A 19,536-nucleotide genomic window follows, 5' to 3' on the forward strand; every position below is an offset into this window, starting at 1 on the left:
TTCATTAAAATGTTCAGAGAATTTACTGAGCTCATTTGTGAATGCGCACATGCCGCACAGGGAAGAATCTAAATGTGTGAACTTGGCTAATTCAGGTCTGCTTTTGTACAAAATAAAAATATCAACCCAAAACTATTTCTTCGTAGAGAACTAAGTTCACTCAGCGGTGCGGTCAAAGAACTGAATATGCTGACTCGATGGAGAAAGGGGGCTTCAAATTGTTTAATTCCGCATAAATATGCATCAGTAACCTCCACTTAACCATATGAGTTTTATACATTACGCTGGATACACGACCCTCCAGTATTATTGGCGGCATTATTATCTTTAAATATGTGAAAGCAGCTTTTCCGCTTTAAAGGTTTCAAATGAGGCAATTAAATACTAAAAGTAATCTCAGCATGTTTTAAGCCATTCACCATTCTTTTTAAAACATGGTTATGCGATATACTACCTATATACAGTAAGGTATGTAAATATGGTACATGTCCTACTATATATAGGGTCAAAGATTTCCTCAATCATGTATAGTATTATAGGCTTTGACTTCTGGACACAACCGCCACACAAGTACTCTAATGAACAGAAGTTTATCATAAAATAAATTGCAGGTAAAAGCTGCAAATAGTTATTGAATTCTAATTTGGGAAATTATATACTTAACTTTCCGATAAGCAAACGCGTTTTAGCGCCTATGTGCGCCATTTGCATAACGCTCCTTTTTACAAGTTACTTAAAAATTTTATGCACTTATGTTAGATTCTTGTGTTAGCGCTGAGCTCGGCAAAAACCGGGCTAGCGTGTCTTTCTGAAAATATGCGTGGGTATTATGGACTGAAAGAAAATAAATAAAATGTTTTCATGCAAAGAATTAGGAATTTATCATGGAGCTATTCAGTAGAACATTAATATTTTCTACGTTCCATGTTTCACTTTGCACCTGGCTATGACAAAACAGCTTAACACATAGGAAGCAACAGGCAAACATGAGAGAAGTGACCATCAAATCAATTACACAAGCCATATTTAGGAAATGTTTTGTTAACACTTCTCACAGTAAACTCCAATATCTTATTTATAATGCACCCGGCCAGTGAAGCTATCACGCGTCCTTTTGAAATTTTAATAGGTTGTTTCGACTTCAGTGGAATTGTGAAAAGGTCACTTTTGAAAATATTCTGGTGTGTGAGGGGATCTAACTCAAGCATGGCAATAAACAGCCCGAAATCACAAAAGTAATTTCAAATCTTTGTAACCATCACATGACGCAAAAGAGCCAACCACAAAATAGCTTTCTGAGTTCACTGTTTAGCCCTGCATTTTTTATTAAAACATTACGAAAGTAAAAACTACATCCAGGCGATTAACACATACTTAGCGGGATTAGTTCTAATCCTCGGCGCAAAACAATAATATTCCTCGTGAGTGTTCGGAAATGGCAGGCGTAACTCAAGTTCAAGTGCGCCGACGGCGAATTGAGGCTTTACTTTCTATCGGATTTCTACGCGCACCCGAACGTAAAATTTCCCATTAGTCAGGAGTAAGAAAATTACCCGAAGAAGGAAAGGCCAGAACAACGAGGCCAGAAGTGGCATTCTCCTTCTGACTTGCAATCTCATTTTCTAGTGGGGGAGGGGAGTTGTGGGACTGGGGGAGGAGGGCAGAAATCCAAGTTCAATTGCATTGAAAGTAATTAAGTTGAGGAGTGCTTGCAGCTCGTGCTAGCCATTCCTTTGTGTCCAGCTATGACCTTGCAGTTGAACTTGAAAGGCAAGGTTAACAATCAGACGGAGCGCCGCGGCCCCGACAACGGTTTGGTCTCAGGAAGGAACAGAAAGTCCTCTGGCTAGTGCAGTAAGTACTCGCTGCCCAAGCGATGGGATGATAAGATGGATGTTTTAAGATAAGTTCTAAAATTAATGAGGGGGAATAAAGCAAAACTTTGAGCTAATGAGGTCATAACTTGGTCTGCTGTATCTGAATGAGAAAAAGGACTGCGAGGACTTCAGGGCTTTGCAGTTGCTGCCATTCCTTTGGATATAAACGGACCACTAACATGAACATTAGAGTCTGTTCCAAGTAAAATACTGTGCTGTGATCGATAAGAATAAAACAGCAAACTGTTGGTTCAAGTTATTTTTTGAACCAAAGTTTATTTAGATTATGCGTTGCGCAGTTACATTTGCCAGAAGAACATTCTGATGCAAAAAGGAAGCGCGCCAAAGCTTTTGATGTTCTGAATCGAACAGGCCGTGCTAAATTACAACCTTATCAAAAGGATCGCTTTGATAGTTTTGATAAACAGAATGTGTAATTTTGCAAATAAATCTAGAATTTTCTGCATTTTCAATTCTTGCCAGCGACATTTAGAAATTCCAAAGGTAAATCTGAGCTTTCAGCGATCTCTTTGTGACGCAATCCATGTTGTTTTCGCAAATGGCTGTAACACTTTTAGGAAATACCTTTTATTTCTCACAGACATCCGGTCATACATTTGTTAATTAATTCCAGACCGAAAAATGTATAATTGTTAAGAAGTTGCAAAGAAAAACGACGTTGGTTTACGAAAATGCTCAGAAGGCAGCAGCCGACCTTATTTTAGTTCAGTAAGTTTACCAGTTTTAAAGACAAATGCAAACAGAACTAGAAATGGTTTAATGAAAACCCTCAAAAATACTCACTATAGGAACTTGAATGGGAAATGCACCTTGATGAGAAATTGCATCTAAAAGTATTTTGAACTGTTTAGTTGAAATATACGATCTGGTTTTGCGAATGCTCGACCCCAACTTCAATTTCAGGAAATTATTGCGACATATTAACACGTCCAAAATGCCTGTTTCCGCTTTTCGCCCGAAGACAAAAAGACAAATTAATGATCACCAGCACAATGTATAAAACGCACACACATTCAGCCGCTATGTTGCATTTGATTAGAAACACGTAACCTTTTAGGTCAACAAACCTGTGATTAATTGTAAATGCAACTGAGCATTTATTTTTCACATAATTTAACAAGTTTAATGTACATCAATATATAGGCTGCAATTGAACTTTGTGTAAGACTGTCATGTACAATTAATACGTTAACTCTAATGCATTAAACAACCGGGCATTGTGATTAGCAAAGGTAAAACGAACCAATATTTTAAATTCAAATTCTCTATTACTGAAAATATAATGATTTCAAATAAGCCCGGGTATAGCATTTATAATATGAAGCACTTGTTTATCAGATATACCTTTTAATTTATAAATCCAGTTAGAATAAAGAATGTTGCTGACTTATTGGAATGGCAACTCTTTGTTCTGTTTTAAATGTGCATTTTAGCCATTGAATATCGTAAAATATCATGTTGTTTCAGGGGACGACTTTTTAATATATCTGTAAATGTCTATAAACCATTCAGAAACGTTTCGGCAAATATTGCAATTATTAAATCCGAAATTTTGTATTTTTCTGATGTGATGTTTTTAGATTGCCCTGATTTGGTTACTAGTTTTTATAAAATGGATTGCGTTTCTTTAATTCTGTATTAATCCGATGGCGAATGCATTCAACTATAATTCAGCCTTGCGTTTCTGATTAGTTTTGTTGAGCGCACGAAAAATCCACAACTATTATTAACATATTACTGTTTTCAGTTCTGGTGCATTTAACATTCTCATTTCCCGAAGTCTGTGAGTGAGCTTTCGTCAGAAAGGGGCTAAAAATTAATACAGAATGTTTTTGACATTCTGTGAGCAACTTAATTTCGCATAAAATAAAGAAATTGAACATTTTTATAATCCAATCACAGAGTTAGAAACAAAGTGCTCCACTAAATGCACGCATTTTGATGTAATGTAATGATAACGGTAAAATGTAAAGCTGACAAATCAATCATTACCTACATGAAATGTATAGTACTTTCTCTAGATATGATAATTAATCAGAAAATATACTTTAACATAGCAAACATGGTGTTAGTTTCAACAACAGTAAATATATTCAAGGGAGGAAAACCATACAATTGTCAAAATAATGGATATGAGATATTGGATATAAAACCAAAACTGTTTAAGAGGCGTGTAGAATGGAGAGCGAGGAGGGTTAAAGCTCATATTCTATAATTGATGCATGAATCTTGGAAATCATATATCACTTTGCAGCTGCACGTGCTTGCTGACGATAAGTCAGCATTATAAGCAGTAATTTTAAAAGAATATATGACTGCAGCGATAGTTCAGCTCAATTATTGTAAAGCTGCCTCTTTAGGAGCTTCAATGACTTGACTGCATGTTTAAGTATATGCAACTTGTTTGTTTCTAAAATGTAATTGTAGACAGACTGAAAGCTTCAGCAGAAAGCATAATTTTGATGTTGGCACCCAATTTACATACACTACTACTTGATGTTTTGTCAGTGTCATGAGCTCAGACTATCCATCATTGCAAACTAACAATCGACACTAGCTCCCATTACAGATAAATCACCCTGAATTAAAACACACAAGGAGGTGGCGAAGTTACAAATTCCTGCAAGATGAGCACACCGGAAGAGCACTTTTCTAAACATGAAATGACTGTTTTTTTTTAATTCTAACATCCAACTGTTATAGGAAATATAGTTGAAGATTTGGGGACTATTAACGAAAGACAGGCTGAAAAGTACGGGTGAGCGTGGGGAAAATTAAAACGTATGGCTTGGCAACGCCACGTCTAGGGTAAATTTTATAACCGAAAAGAATAGCCGAATTTAGAAATAGAATCTTAACAAGTATGAAAGGGGTTGGAAATAAATAGAACACATTTGCTTTTAATAACAGTTGAGTGAAGCAAGTTTGCTTATTGTCTAAAATTAGGGTAAATGCGGCAGTGTCAACTCGTAGCAAATGTAAGAACCTTAACTAAAGTGTAACGTATACCTATCCAGCTGGTCGTCTATATGTCCAATATCCAGGATACATTCATCCATATTATCAATATTTTAAGTATGGCTTGGTTTTTAATATCTATAGTTTCCTGGCTATTTGGTTGCCGGCCAGATTAGTAAAAGGAATTTTCTGTGATCTTTGGATACTTTTGCAGTGACATTGCGTCAAGTGGCATTCCACAGCTTGTATTTCATATTTAAAATGCTACAGCCATGACGTTGTCTTCAGCGGTTTTAACTTAGGCATGCGAAAGAAGTTCTGCTCTCCAGTTTCAGCAGAGAAGAGGGGACTTCTCTTTTAAAGTGACACATCAAACCTGAAAGTTTTAATTGTCAAAATATTTTTTTCATTCCATGTTCTTTTTCCGTTTTGCGATCTGTCAACTACATATAGCTAAATAAATGGTGGCCTTGTACAAGACCTCCATCAGGCCTGAGTTTGAATTCTGTATTCAAATTGGGTCCCTTCACATGCTGAGTGATATTGGGGCTTTGGAGAGTCAATAAATTAGAACCACTAGGGTATCCCCAGTTTAAAATATTTTTTGTCAACCAGAGGGATTACAACAGCTAGGATTATGAACCTGAGAGAAACTTAGACTTAGTGGGTGGTCTGGTGTAGATGTGTAAGATGACGAAAGGAAATAGATTACACTGGGTCGGCCGGTTGTTCCAATAGGTTAGTGAGTACAATTGGTTAAAATTTTAAGTTATATACGGCCAGATTTAGGTAAAATGTCATGCAGTGTTCCTTTACTGAACTGATTGTAGAATTATTAGAAGATGTTGCTAGCGCTGTACATCCAATTTGGTAAGTTCTTTCTCAAACAAGAGGTTCTAGATCTGTGGGTGTAGCGATCTGTATAGAAGGATCAGGACCACACTGATCTCCTAGCCTAGCTCCAATCACTTGAGGTGCCAGAGATGAAGTTTTCATTTTTTTCTAGGTTCTCATTTTTAGTTTTCCGCCTCTCATAGGAGATGCTTGTGGTTAATGTGGCATAGAAGGTACCTATGTTATCATTCTAGTATATCAAAATTGCACAGGAACGGTTAAATGGACCAAATGTCTTTGCTCCTCATTATTTGTATGTTGTATGTTCTGGAATTCCCTCCATTACCACCTCCTTATCCATGAAACCGACGTTTTTAACCAATGTTTTGATTATCTGTCCTAGTATCCCACCATGTGATTTGATGTTCATTTATGTCCCAGGAAAGTACTTTGTGATGTTTACGGGCTCCATTATTGCTAAGGATGCAGTCCCATCTAGTACTTAAGAAATACTTGTATTAGGAATAAATCCTGTTCTATAAAAACCAAGGGGAAGTGAACATTCTAGAAGAGTAGGTATGTAGATCAGGATGATATGTGAATTGCAGGTGATGTTACCAGGAAGTTGCACTTCCTGCTCCATGTGATGCTGTCGAGGTTGAGAGGAGTTGTCCACATAAGATTGTTATGTTGCTGCAGGACCAATAATAGGATGATGATTGCTGTTGAACTTGGTGGTAAGGATAGCCAATCCCTGCTCTTCCCTGGATGGTGCAAAGTTTCTTGAATGCTTCAATGGCCCCCCATAACCAGGTAAATAGGAAATATTCCATTTTCCAGACAAGCCTTTCTGAAGAAACTTCGGGTCTCAGGACAGGATCAGGTTAATAAGTGTGATGCTAGAATTTCACAGCAGAGTTGGGAGAAATGTACAGGTTGACATATTGGCGTGCAATTCCTTCATTAGGCCAGATACCTCTCAAGTAAGTGATCACCCCTTCACAGATGCTTGCCGTGTTATTTCTATTTAAAACCCATCTGGCATTATATTAGTTGCGAAAAGTATTTCAATTAGTATCTTTATGAATTTTGTATTTAAAAATGACGCTGCTTTGAGGCACAGTTTTGTTATAGTTACATTATCTGATGTTTTAAATCATGAGAACATGTCCTTCCTTAGAACATATTCGTGCAAAGTTCCATATTAGTTTTAACGGCAGATGGGCATGTTAAAAATTGCTAAGTGGCGACCAGTATAGGTGCAAGTATAGAAATGCTACAGAAGCTGAAAGGTCCCTTCAGAAGAAGGGACACAATCTGAATATTTTCTGCATTAAGAAATTGGGTTTCTTATATCACTGACATTGCCTAATACCTACAAGGACTTACACTAGATCAAAACATTGGATGATGAAGATACGTAATTCTGTTTATTGTTTTAATCAGATTTCCAACTGGGAAGGTCGAAATCGATTTCAGCCAGAAAGTGTAGAGAAATTTGCCATCTATATTTTGCATTTTTTTCATCTGTACTTATTTTCTGGCCAGTTGTACTTTATTTGTTGACATGGAATTTGGTTTGGAATTAATCGGCACCGTGACCTTGAATGAACAAAGTGCTGGCAGGATGAATATTGCAGCTTTTAATCTTGCTCAAATAAATTACAACATGTAATAAATTAATACAGTTACCCGAAGCGGTGTTATGGAAGCCTGTGCTACTTATAACAACCCAACAGAACTGACAGTTACGTGATTCAAACTGTCTAATTACTTAGTATTAAGTGATCCACTGTGCATGCTAATCATGTGTCCTTAGTTTTGACGAAGTTACGCAGAAAAAAAATGCTTGATTTTTGATGAGATTTCCATTTCCAATCCCAATGTTGAGCCTTAACAGTCTTGATCCTAAAACGTTGATATTTATTTGTTGAAAGCCTTGGTTCAGTGGGAAAGCAACTTAGGCCCCATTCTATTTACAACTGAGATGGCTGCACAACGCCATAATGCAATTTCTAATAAATAAATGCGTTAAATAGAGTCGCCGTTATGTTTATTGAAGTTGAAGTATTCACGGGACGAATGAAATTAGTGCATTAAGAATGTTGTCAGTAAATGCTGACTTTCAGTTTGGAACATCGTGCTTGACGTTGTTAACCGCAAAGAACCTTATGTAATAAGAAAGTATTCACTCCTCCAGTCCATTCCTTCCGCGAGACCGTCTGCAATTTATAACGTGACAGATTCTTAACAGCTTACCACGGTCCGTTAGGTAAGATTCGAAATAAGTCCAGCGATCCGAGCAAGGAAGATGTAGAAATGTCGTTAATCAAAATGGACCGTTCTGTAGCCTGGGTATGGTATTTATTCTGTTGTCACTTTTTGTTTTGTAGTCCTCCTGCTTTAAACAATGATTGGTTAACGTTTCAAAGAGATGTAAAATGGACTGATTGAAAATATGAATGTCTCAGAGAAATGCCACAAATATGCACAGATTACTACCCAAAAAGATAAAACATTGCGTGAACCTTTTTTCAACCGTGTCATCCCCAGTTCAATCCCCTCTTGGAATCTTTGCAATTATTTCTCGACCATAGGGTTGCAGCGAATTATCCAACATTCCAAATGGCATTTATATGACAGCGATATTTTGTTTCTCCTAAAAATCTATGCAGACTTTGACATCTCATTCTGTTTAGTGTCACTTCTGTTGTCTAGCGCAAGAGGACTTACCTGCCTCTGATTCCACTCTTCCCCAACTGGTTGGAGCCAAAACTTGTCTGACAATGGTTTGTCTCCTAGCCCCGCACTATTGCCTCAAGTATGTATCTTCAGCGTTTGCGTGTGTTCCTTGGTGGTATCATCTGCAGGCATAGGTTCAGCTTCACCTGAACACTTCAACACCCTACATTACTTATCCACTACATCTCTTAACCCTTCCGCTAATTTTGCCCTTTCAGACTGTCGACAGTCTTGGAAGAATCCTACCCTCCTTATAGACTTGAGAAATCAGTTGGCATTGTCTTCACCTGCCACAACTTGTTTCTTGGCCACCATTCCGCCCTCGGCACGGCAACTATTTCGAAATTTTGGCTATGCGTCTGACCCAGTGCGTTCAATCTGACAAATTTGCAACAACAAAACCTATCTAACTTTTCTTAGCGTCTTCCTACAATCCTTCCTTTGCCTATCTGCCTTGGCAAATCTAGTACACCCGTTTGTCACCTTAGAACGGCATTGCATCATTCTCAAGATCAGTGTCTCTTGCTCCTCCAAGACTATCCTGCTGTCCTGCTGCCAGTCAAACTAGCTCATCACCCCTACCTTCAGTGATTTACATTTTTACATTTTATTTGAGTCCTTCACGCCTCAAATTTAAGATTCACAATGCAGTGTTTAAATCACTTAATAACTTAATAGCCCTCACTGTATCTGTAAACCTTTCTTATATTCATTCGTGAGCTGTGGGAACCACTTGTTAGGTCAGCATTTATTGTCCATCCTCAATTGCCCTGACAAGGTGGTGGCACCTTCATGAAACACTGCAGACCACTGTTGTAGGGACACCCATTATAGTATTAGGGAGGAAGTTCCAGGATTTTGTCCCAACGTTAGTGAGGGAATGGCGATATATTTGCACATCAGGGTGGTGGGTGTCTTGGAGGAGAACTACAAGGTGGTAGTGTTCCCATACATCTGCCGATCTTGTCCTTCTGGATTACAGCAGTCTTAGGTTTGAAAGGTGCTGTCTAAGGAGACTTGCTGAGCTCTACCAAGGCAATTTGTAGATGCTACACACTGCTGCCATTGTGCATAGATGGTGGGGAGAGTAAATGTTTGTCCAAGGGGTGCCAATCATGCAGAATGTTTATCCTGGATGATATCGAGCTTCTTGAGTGTTGTTGGAGCTGCACTCATCCAGGCAAGTGGAGAGTATTTCATCACCTCCCTGACTTGTGCCTTATAGATGGTGTATAGACTTCTGAGAGTCAGGAGGTGAGTTACTCACCACAAGGTTCCTAGCCTTTGATCTGCTCTGGTAGCCACAATATTTATGGAAGTAGCCCAGTTCAGTTTCTGGTCAACAGTAACCCCAATATATTGACAATGCAGGATTCAGCGAAGGCAAAGCTATTGAATGTGATGGTTAGATTCTGTTTCATTGGAGATAGTCATTACCTGTAACACCTGAGACATGAATGTTACTTGCCATTTGGCAGCTCCGGCCTGGTTATTGTTGAGGCCTTGTTGCATTTACGAATGGCCTTGTGCAATCGTCAATAAACAAATGCTGTCTTGATGTCGAGGTCATGTACTCTCACCTTTCCTATGGAGTTCAGCTATATTGACAATGTTTGAACAAAGGCTGATCCTGGTAGAATCTAAACCGAGCATTAGCGAGCAGGTTATTACTAAGCAAATATTGCATCTTAGCATTGTTGATGACACTTTCCATCATTTGATATCAAGGCAACATTTGACCAATGTGGCATCAAGGAGCGCTAGCAAAACTGAAGCCGCTGGAAATAAAAACCATGCTGGTTGGAATAATACCAGAACAATGGAAGATGGTTGTGAATGTTGGAGGTGAATCATCTCAAGGACATCACTACAGTAGATCTTCAGAGTATACTCTAAATCAAACCATCTTCAGCTGATTCATCAATGGTCTCCCTTCCATCATTAAATCAGAGGTGAGGACGTTCACTGATGATTGTGCAATGTTCAGCACCATTCCCAACTCCTCCACTACTGACACAGTCTGCATCCAAACACAAAAAAGCATTTGACAACATGGAGGCCTGGGCTGCCAAGTGGGAAGAAACACTTGCACCTCACAAGCGCAAGGCGATGGTCATCTACAGCATGAGAGAACCTAACCATGGTTCCTGACATCCAATGGCATTATCATTGCTGAATTCCCCCTGAGAACACCAGCACCCACGAAGGACCTCTGCAAGCTACACACCTGACTTGGAAACATGTTGCCATTCCTTGACTGTTGCTGGGCCAAAATCCTGGAACCCCCTCCCTAACAGCACTATAGGTGTATCTTCTCAATAAGTACTGCAGCAGTTCAAAATTAAAGCTCAGCATCTGCTTCCCAAGGGTAATTAGGGATGGAAAATAAATGGTGGCCTAGCCAGCAATGCCCATATCGCATGAGCAAATAAACAAAAATTATCAACATGCCAGGGGTTTTCATTGACCAGGAACTGAATTGGACTATCTGACTATAAGCTGTGGCTACAAGTCAGGTCAGGGGCTAAGAATCCTATGGTGGATAACTCACCTCCTGATTCGCCAAAACCTGTCCACCATCTTCAAGGTGCAAGTCTGGAGTGTGAAGGGGTACTTTCCACTTGCCTGTTTGAGTACAGCTCCAACAAGACAAAGAAACATGATACCGCCCTGTAAACTGTAAACTGAGCATGTGTCTTTATATCCCCTGCTTGTGATCAGAACTCACCACTCACCTGACGAAGGGTCAGAAACCCGAAAGCTAGTGGCTTTTGCTACTAAATAAACCTGTTGGACTTTAACCTGGTGTTGTGAGACTTCTTACTGCGTTTATCCCAGTCCAACACCTGCCTCTCCACATCATGACCACCCAGGACTAAGCAGCCCAATTGATAGGGGCCCTATTCACATACGTTCACAGCCTCCAACACTGATGCACAGTGGCTGCAGTATGTACCACCTACAGGATATATTTTAAGAAACAAGACTCAACAAGTCTCTTTCAACAGTACCATCCAAACCCATGACCAATACCATCTAGAAGGACAAGGGCAGCTGGCACATTGGAATATTACTACGTGATAGTTCCCCCCCAAGCCATTCATCATCCTGGCTTGGAAATATATCACCTTTCCTTCACTGTAACTGGGTCAAAAATCATGGGACTGTCTCCCTAAAACCACTACAGGTGTATGTACCCCACGTGGATTGTAACAGTTGTTGGAGACAGCTCACCACCACCTTCCAAGGACAATTAGGCTGGGCAATTGAAGCTGAACTAGCCAGAGATACCACAACTCATGGATGAATTATATTGATAACCGAGGGAGAACTGACTAATTGACCAGGTTGGATTTGACCTGTTTTTGTGTACAGGACATACCTGGAGAATTTCCCACATTGCCAGGTTTATGCCATTGTTGTGGTTGTACTAGAACAGCTTGACTAAGGGCATAATAAACTGTGAAGTACATGTCTATAGTACCATTGTCGAATATTGTTATGGCCCATAGTCTTTGCAGTATCCAGTGCCTTCAGCCCTTACTTGAATGAATATAGTTGGCTGGAGACGAGCATTTGCGATACTCCAGACTTCTGGAGGAGGTCAAGGTGGGTCATCCACTTGGCACTTCTCATTAAATTCAATTGCAAATGTTTCAGCCTTATCTTTTGCCCTGAAGTGTTTAACTTCCCCATCATTGAAGTTGGGGATGTTTGTGGTGTCTCCACCTTTGGTTTGTTGTTTAAATGTCCACCAGCATTCATCACTGGATGTGGTGGGATTGCAGAGCTTTTGTTGTTTGGCATACAAGTAGTCCTGTGTTTTAGCTTCACCAGGTGACAGATCATTTTTAAGTATGCCTGATGTTGTCCCTGGAATGCCCTCCTGCACTCCTCAATGAATCTGGATTGATCTCCTAGCTCGGTGGTAATGGTAGTGTGCAGGATATGCAGGGCCATGAGGTTACAGATTCTGCGTGAGCACAATTCTGCAGTTATTGATCACCCACAGCGCCTCATGGAAGCTCAGGTTTTGAGTTGCTAGATGTGTTCAAAATCTATCCCATTTAGCACTGTGGTAATGTCACTCAACACGATGGAGGATATCCTCAATGTGAAGATGGGATTCTGTCTCCACAAAGACTGTGCAGTGGCTACCCCTACTTATACTGTCATGAACAGTTGCATCTGGGGCATGTCGGTTAGTAAGGGTGAAGTCAAGTATCTTTTTCCTATTGTTGGTTCCCTCGCCGTCTACCGTAGACCCAGGTGCAGCCGAGGCACTCTTGGCGATGTTTGTTGAAGCCCCCACCCAGTCTACATTCTGAGCCCTTGTCATGCTGTTGTTTAAGAAGGGTGCCAGGCAAAAGGCGGGGAATTATAGGCCGGTTAGTTTAACGTCTGTGGTAGGTAAAATGTTAGAATCCGTCATTAAGGAGGAAATTGCGAGGCATCTTGAAGGCAATTGCTTGATAGAGCGGACGCAGCATGGTTTCGTTAAAGGGAAGTCGTGTCTGACAAATTTACTGGAGTTCTATGAGGATGTGTCTAGGGCAGTGGATAGAGGAGAGCTGGTGGATGTGGTCTTTCTGGATTTTCAGAAGGCGTTTGACAAAGTACCTCACAAGAGGTTATTGCAGAAGGTCGAGGGACATGGAGTTGGGGGTAGGGTGTTAGCGTGGATAGAGGATTGGTTGTCAAATAGGAGGCAGAGAGTGGGGGTCAACGGGTGCTATTCGGATTGGCGGATGGTGACTAGTGGAGTGCCCCAGGGGTCGGTGCTGGGGCCTCAGCTTTTTACCATTTATATAGATGATCTGGAGGAGGGAACCGAGTGTAGGGTGTCGAAATTTGCTGATGACACCAAGATTGGGGGAACGGCAAATTGTGCAGAGGGTGTGGAGAGTCTGCAGAAGGATCTAGATAGGCTGGGCGAATGGGTCAGGAAATGGCAAATGGAATTTAATGTTGGCAAGTGTGAGGTGGTCCACTTTGGTATGAAGAATGGTAGGAAGGACTATTACTTACGTGGTGAAAAACTGCAGCAGGCGACGGTGCAGAGGGACCTCGGGGTCCTTGTGCATGAGTCGCAAAAACCCAGCCTGCAGGTGCAGCAGGTGGTCAGGAAGGCGAATGGGATGCTGGCCTTCATAGCGAGGGGGATTGAATATAAAAGCAGGGAGGTCTTGCTGCAGCTGTATAGGGCATTGGTGAGGCTGCAGCTGGAGTACTGTGTGCAGTTTTGGGCGCTGCACCTGCGCAAAGATATTTTGGCCTTGGAGGGAGTGCAGAGGAGGTTTACTAGGCTGATACCGGAGTTGAGGGGGTTGAGCTATAAGGAGAGGCTGAATAAACTAGGCTTGTACTCGTTGGAGTTTAGAAGAATGAGGGGAGATCTCATTGAGACGTATAAGATGATGAATGGGATGGATAGGATAGAGGTGGAGAGACTCTTCCCACTCAAAAAAGACAGTAGGACTAGGGGGCACAGCCTCAAGATAAAGGGGGGGCGGTTTAGAACGGAGTTGAGGAGGAACTTCTTCACTCAAAGGGTGGTGAATCTCTGGAATTCTCTGCCCGTTGAAGTGGTGGAGGCTGCCTTGCTAAATAATTTTAAGACGCGGGTTGGTGGGTTTTTGATAAGAGAGGAGATTAAGGGTTATGGGGAGAGGGCGGGAAGGTGGAACTGAGCCACGACAGATCAGCCATGATCTTATCGAATGGCGGGGCAGGCTCGAAGGGCTAGATGGCCTACTCCTGCTCCTATTTCTTATGTTCTTATGTTCATCTTCAGTTGCTTCCCTCAATTGGTTTTCAACATGAAAGAGTACTAATTCATCAGCTGAGGTGGAAGGGACCGTGCATCTGTGCGTGGTCATCAGAAGGAGGTTTCCTTGCCTATTTTTCATCTAGGTTTCATGGGGTCCAGGGTCGATGCTGAGGGCTCCCAGAGGGCACCTCTCTCTCGGCTGTACACTACTGTGCCGCTGCCACGCCTGCTGGGTCTGTCCTGCTGGTGGGGCAGTACATACCAAAGATGGTGGCTTCTAGCATATTGTCTTAAAATATGATTCCTTGAGTATGGCTAGGTCAGACAGTTTCCTGGCTAGTCTCTGGGGCACCTCGCCCAATTTTGCCCAAAGCGCCGAGGCTTTGCAGGGTCAAGTTTGTTATTGTCGTTTCTGGTGCTTAAGTCGTTGCACTCAGTTCACAAATTCTATGTTTTTTTTAATAAACTTTGCTCTCCTGCATATTCCACCCAACATTGATAGGACTCCTGAACTCCACGGTTTAGAATTATCCCATAGACATATCCAAAAAAGTCCATCTTCTTTTAGCACCCAACACAAAACCAGGCTATTAAATATCCTCCTATTCTTTCCTTCTTTAGTTCCGAATCTGTTTCGTTGAAAGTACACTTCTGTGAAGCACATTTGGAGTCCGTTTCCACGTTACAGGCACTACATAAATTCCCCATTGTTTGAAGAAATACGTTACAAAAACGCAATTAACATGTTGATCGGGTGACATATCACATGATACAGTGCCAAAAATGGGGCAAAGCAAATTAAATGACGAGATGAATCACATAGAATGACATTGAAAAGGCTAAAATGAAGATTGCACAAAGAAAAGCAATAGACAATTAGGGTTAGTCCTGTTACTATTCTACGCCTTCTTCCGTCGGGGAAAGGATACAAAAGTCTGAGGTCACGTACCAACCGACTCAACAACAGCTTCTTCCCTGCTGCTGTCAGACTTTTGAATGGACCTATCTTGCATTAATTTAATCTTTCTCTACACCCTAGCTATGACTGTAACAGTGCATTCTGCACTCTCTCGTTTCCTTCTCTCTGAACGGTATGCTTTGTCTGTATACCGCGCAAGAAACAATACTTTTCACTGTATGTTAATACATGTGATAATCATAAATCAAATCGAATCAAATCACCTTTCTCGACATGTGTCATAGCTGACGTGTGCTTCTTACAGATTACACGTTTATTTTTCATAGACACAGCAGCAAAGAAATGATTCATGCTTCCTGTTACCTTGGAAAACGAGAATGAACACAATGAAGGAAAGAATGCGAAACAGTGCAAGTCGAAGGAAAAACGCAAAGAGATGGGGAGAGCATTAGAAATGAATACGTTCAGAGATTAATAGCAAAGAAAGACACAGCGAAAAAATAAGAGGTGAGAAGGAGAATGTCGGGGGAGATGGCCAGACAAGGAGAAAAGAAAATACACAAAGAATAGAGAGAACGAGGAAAGAATAAATGCAGACTAGAGAAAAAAGACATTTCTTACACTAATATCACTTTCTACTCCTTGTGACCAGCAAAGACTGCAATCACTGCTGGGGAATCTTATACCTTAAAGAAATCAACAATGGTGAAACTGTAATATGGTTTCAGTTGTATTTGTTGGTTGGTTTAAAAGATCTTCCAAGAAGGAAGTCATTCTGTCAGGTTTGTGTTGCTGGCAAGTACTTCATGCTTCTATTGTGGGGGGAGGTCCAGAATCAGGCCCGCATCTGACGTCGGGGCAGATGCTGTGACCTTGATTGGCCCTGCTCGCCTTGAACACTCAGAGATTCTGATGAAAGATCATCAACCTCAAACTCTGCTTCTCTCTCCACAAACTCTGTCTCCCGGCCGATTCCCTCCAGCAATTTCGGTTTTATTTCAGGTTCCAGCCTCTGCAGTGTTTCACTTTAGTATAGGAATTTATGGATTCCAGAATATTTATAAATGCGCTGTCTGTCAGGAAAATAATAGTATTGGTTATTTAATGTTGCATCACGTTAACATACAGTCCGCCGTGACGAAGATCGAAGACTTTTAGTGGTTATGCGGCGGCACGACCCATATTCCTTTGGAAGGTTGGCTTTTACCACGTGGCGGTGGGAGGTTTGCACGAACGTTTCAAACTTTCGCACCAAACGCAACTTTTTTGTCAGTCGTCATACAATGAGGATATTCTCTAAACAGCCAAACCACTCTGGGAACAAATATGAAAGCTCTCTTCGTTAAGTAGATGATATTTGCAAGTGATGAAGCGTGATGCAGACGAGTGCTCCACGCCATAGAACCATAGAGAATTAGAGCTCAGAAACAGGCCTTTTGGCCCTTCTTGTCTGTGCCGAACCACTTTTTGCCTAATCCCACTGGCCTGCACTTGGACCATATCCCTCCACACACCCTTCTCATCCATGAACCTGCCCAAGTTTTTCTTAAATGTTAAAGGTGATCCTGGATTTACCACTTTATCCGGCAGTTCATTCCACACTCCCACCATTCTCTGCGTGAAGAAGCTCCCCCTAATATTCCCTTTAGACTTTTCTCCTTCCACTCTTAACCCATGCTCTCTGGTTTTATTCTCCCCTAGCCTCAATGGAAAAAGCCTGCTTGCATTCACTCTATCTATACCCATCAAGATCTTAAATACCTCTATCAAATCTCCTCTCATTCTTCTACGCTCCAGGGAATAAAGTCCTAACCTATTCAATCTCTCTCTGTAACTCAGCTTCTCGAGTCCCAGCAACATCCCTGTGAACCTTCTCTGCACTCTTTCAACCTTCTTTACATCCTTTCTATAACTAGGTTACTAAAACTGCAGACAATACTCTAAATTCGTCCTCACCAATGCCTTATACAACCTTACCATAACACTCCAACTTTTATACTCGATACTCCGATTTATAAAGGCCAATGTACCAAAAGCACTCTTTACGACCCTATCCACCTGTGACGTCATTTTTAGGGAATTCTGTACCTGTATTCCCAGGTCCCTCTGTTGAACTGCACTCTTCAGAGTCCTACCATTTACCTTGTACATTCTACTTTGGTTTGACCTTCCAAAGAGCAATACCTCACACTTGTCTGCGTTAAATTCCATTTGCCATTTTTCAGCCCATTTTTCTAGTTGATCCAAATCCCTCTGCAAGCTTTGAAAACCTTCCTCACTGTCCACTACACCGCTAACCTTTGTATCATCAGCAAATTTGCTGATCCAATTTACCACATTATCATCCAGATCATTGATATAGATGAAAAACAACATTGGACCCAACACCGATCCCTGCGGCACACCACTAGTCATGATGTGGGAATGCCGGCGTTGGACTGGCGTAAACACAGTAAAAAGTCTGACAACACCAGGTTTTAGTCCAACCGATTTATTTGATAATACTCACAAGCTTTCGAGGGGACTGCCTCTTCGTCAGGTGAATGGAGAGTTCTGACTCCATTCACCTGACGAAGAGGCAGTCCCCTCGAAAGCTTGTGAGTATTATCAAATAAATCGGTTGGACTAAAACCTGGTGTTGTCAGACTTTCTACTGTGCACACCACTAGTCACAGGCCTCCACTCAGAGAAGCAATCCTCTACAACCACTGTCTGGCTTCTTCCATTGAGCCAGTGGCTAATCCAATTTACTACCTCCCCATGTATACCTAACACATTTCCATTTAGAAACATTAGCATTTAAAGCAAGTTAATATATATCCGCTTTATATGTGGTTTGATCCAAACATTTTGCTGTACAAGTTAGTGGAATTTACAGTTGTCAGCTTTATTCATAGAATCCCTACAGTGCTGAAGGAAGCCTTTCAGCCCATCGAGCCTGCACTGGCAGAGCACACCCACAACGATCGACGTAACGCCACGTATTTACCCACGAATCCACATAACCTACACATTGTTAGATTATGAGATACCCGGAGGAAAGTCACGCAAACACCGGGAGAACGTGCAAAGTTCACATGGTCGCTCAAGGCTGGCGTCGAACCCGGGTCCTTGGCGCTGTGAGATAGCAGTGCTAACCACTGAGCTTCCATACCGTCCACATTCATTGTTATCTCACTACATTTTATATTAATGATAATAAACTAATCTGGAATCGATAGTTGAGGGATTGGTCCAAAGCGGCCATTTACAATCATCACGCTTCTCATTGTCGGAGGAGTATTAGACAGTCTTAAAAAGTAAAGTTAAAAGTTTATTTATTAGTCACAAGTAAGGGTTGCATTAACGATACAATGAGTTACTGTGGGATTCCCCTAACTGTCACACTCCGGCGTCTGTTCAGGTCAAGGCACCTAACCAGCATGTCTTTCAGGCTGTGGGAGAAAACCCACGCAGACACGGGGAGAACGTGTAAACTCCACACAGACAATGACTCAAATCGGGAATTGAAGCCGCTCCCTGGCGCTGTGAGGCAGCAGTGCTAATCTTTGTGCCACCGTGCCGTCCTTAACTGCTGCGTGAGAAGAATAATATATCAATAATATCAATGGAACAATAGATTGCAACATAAGTGCATTTGTTTTAGCATAAAACATGGTATGGAGAATAGTGCATAGCTTGTTACCTCAAAGTGTATTTTTATTGAGTTCTTTCTGGTGGTGTTGACTGATTGTCATTGTTTATCTTGAATTTGGACATTAGCAAGTACCCATTAAGAAAAGGATTCAACACTCGGTTTTCTGTGTTCCATAAAAAGGGGTTATCTTATCTCAATTCAGTAACTTCAGAATTGGAATGACTACTGAATATTATCTGTACAATATTGGATTCATAAAGCGGTATTCATGTCCTCGGGACGTTGCAGCGAAATTCACAATGAATTCATTTGAAGCATAGCCAATATCTTTAAGTGGACAAACATTGTAGCAATTTTGTGCAGGCCAAAATCCCATTAACACCTGTGAAATAAACGTGAAATTACTATGTTTCACCCAATTATAAATGGAGTTGCTCTGGACACCGAGAGCATTTTCCTATTATTCTTTGAATAGAACCACGAAATATTTAGCATTACAGCTCAGGCAGCTTCTCATCTAAAGCCTACACTTCGGATATTGCAGCTTTCTTTTGAACTGTACGGACGTGTCAGTCTAGATAATATGCTTAAATTCCTGGAGTGATGCGACGGTTCATGACTCCCTGACTCAGGAATGAGAATGCTACGACTGGCCAAAATTACAGCCAAAGAACAACATTTGCAAATGGGTTCCAACTCTTTATAACTTTAGAAACAAAAGAAATCTGCATAGCTGTGAAAACAGAACATTGCGTTTTTAACGAGTTGCCTGAACTCT

The sequence above is a fragment of the Carcharhinus amblyrhynchos genome, chromosome 27, assembly GCF_965287045.1.
Source record: "Carcharhinus amblyrhynchos chromosome 27, sCarAmb.v2.hapA, whole genome shotgun sequence".
In the NCBI taxonomy this organism is placed as follows: domain Eukaryota; kingdom Metazoa; phylum Chordata; class Chondrichthyes; order Carcharhiniformes; family Carcharhinidae; genus Carcharhinus; species Carcharhinus amblyrhynchos.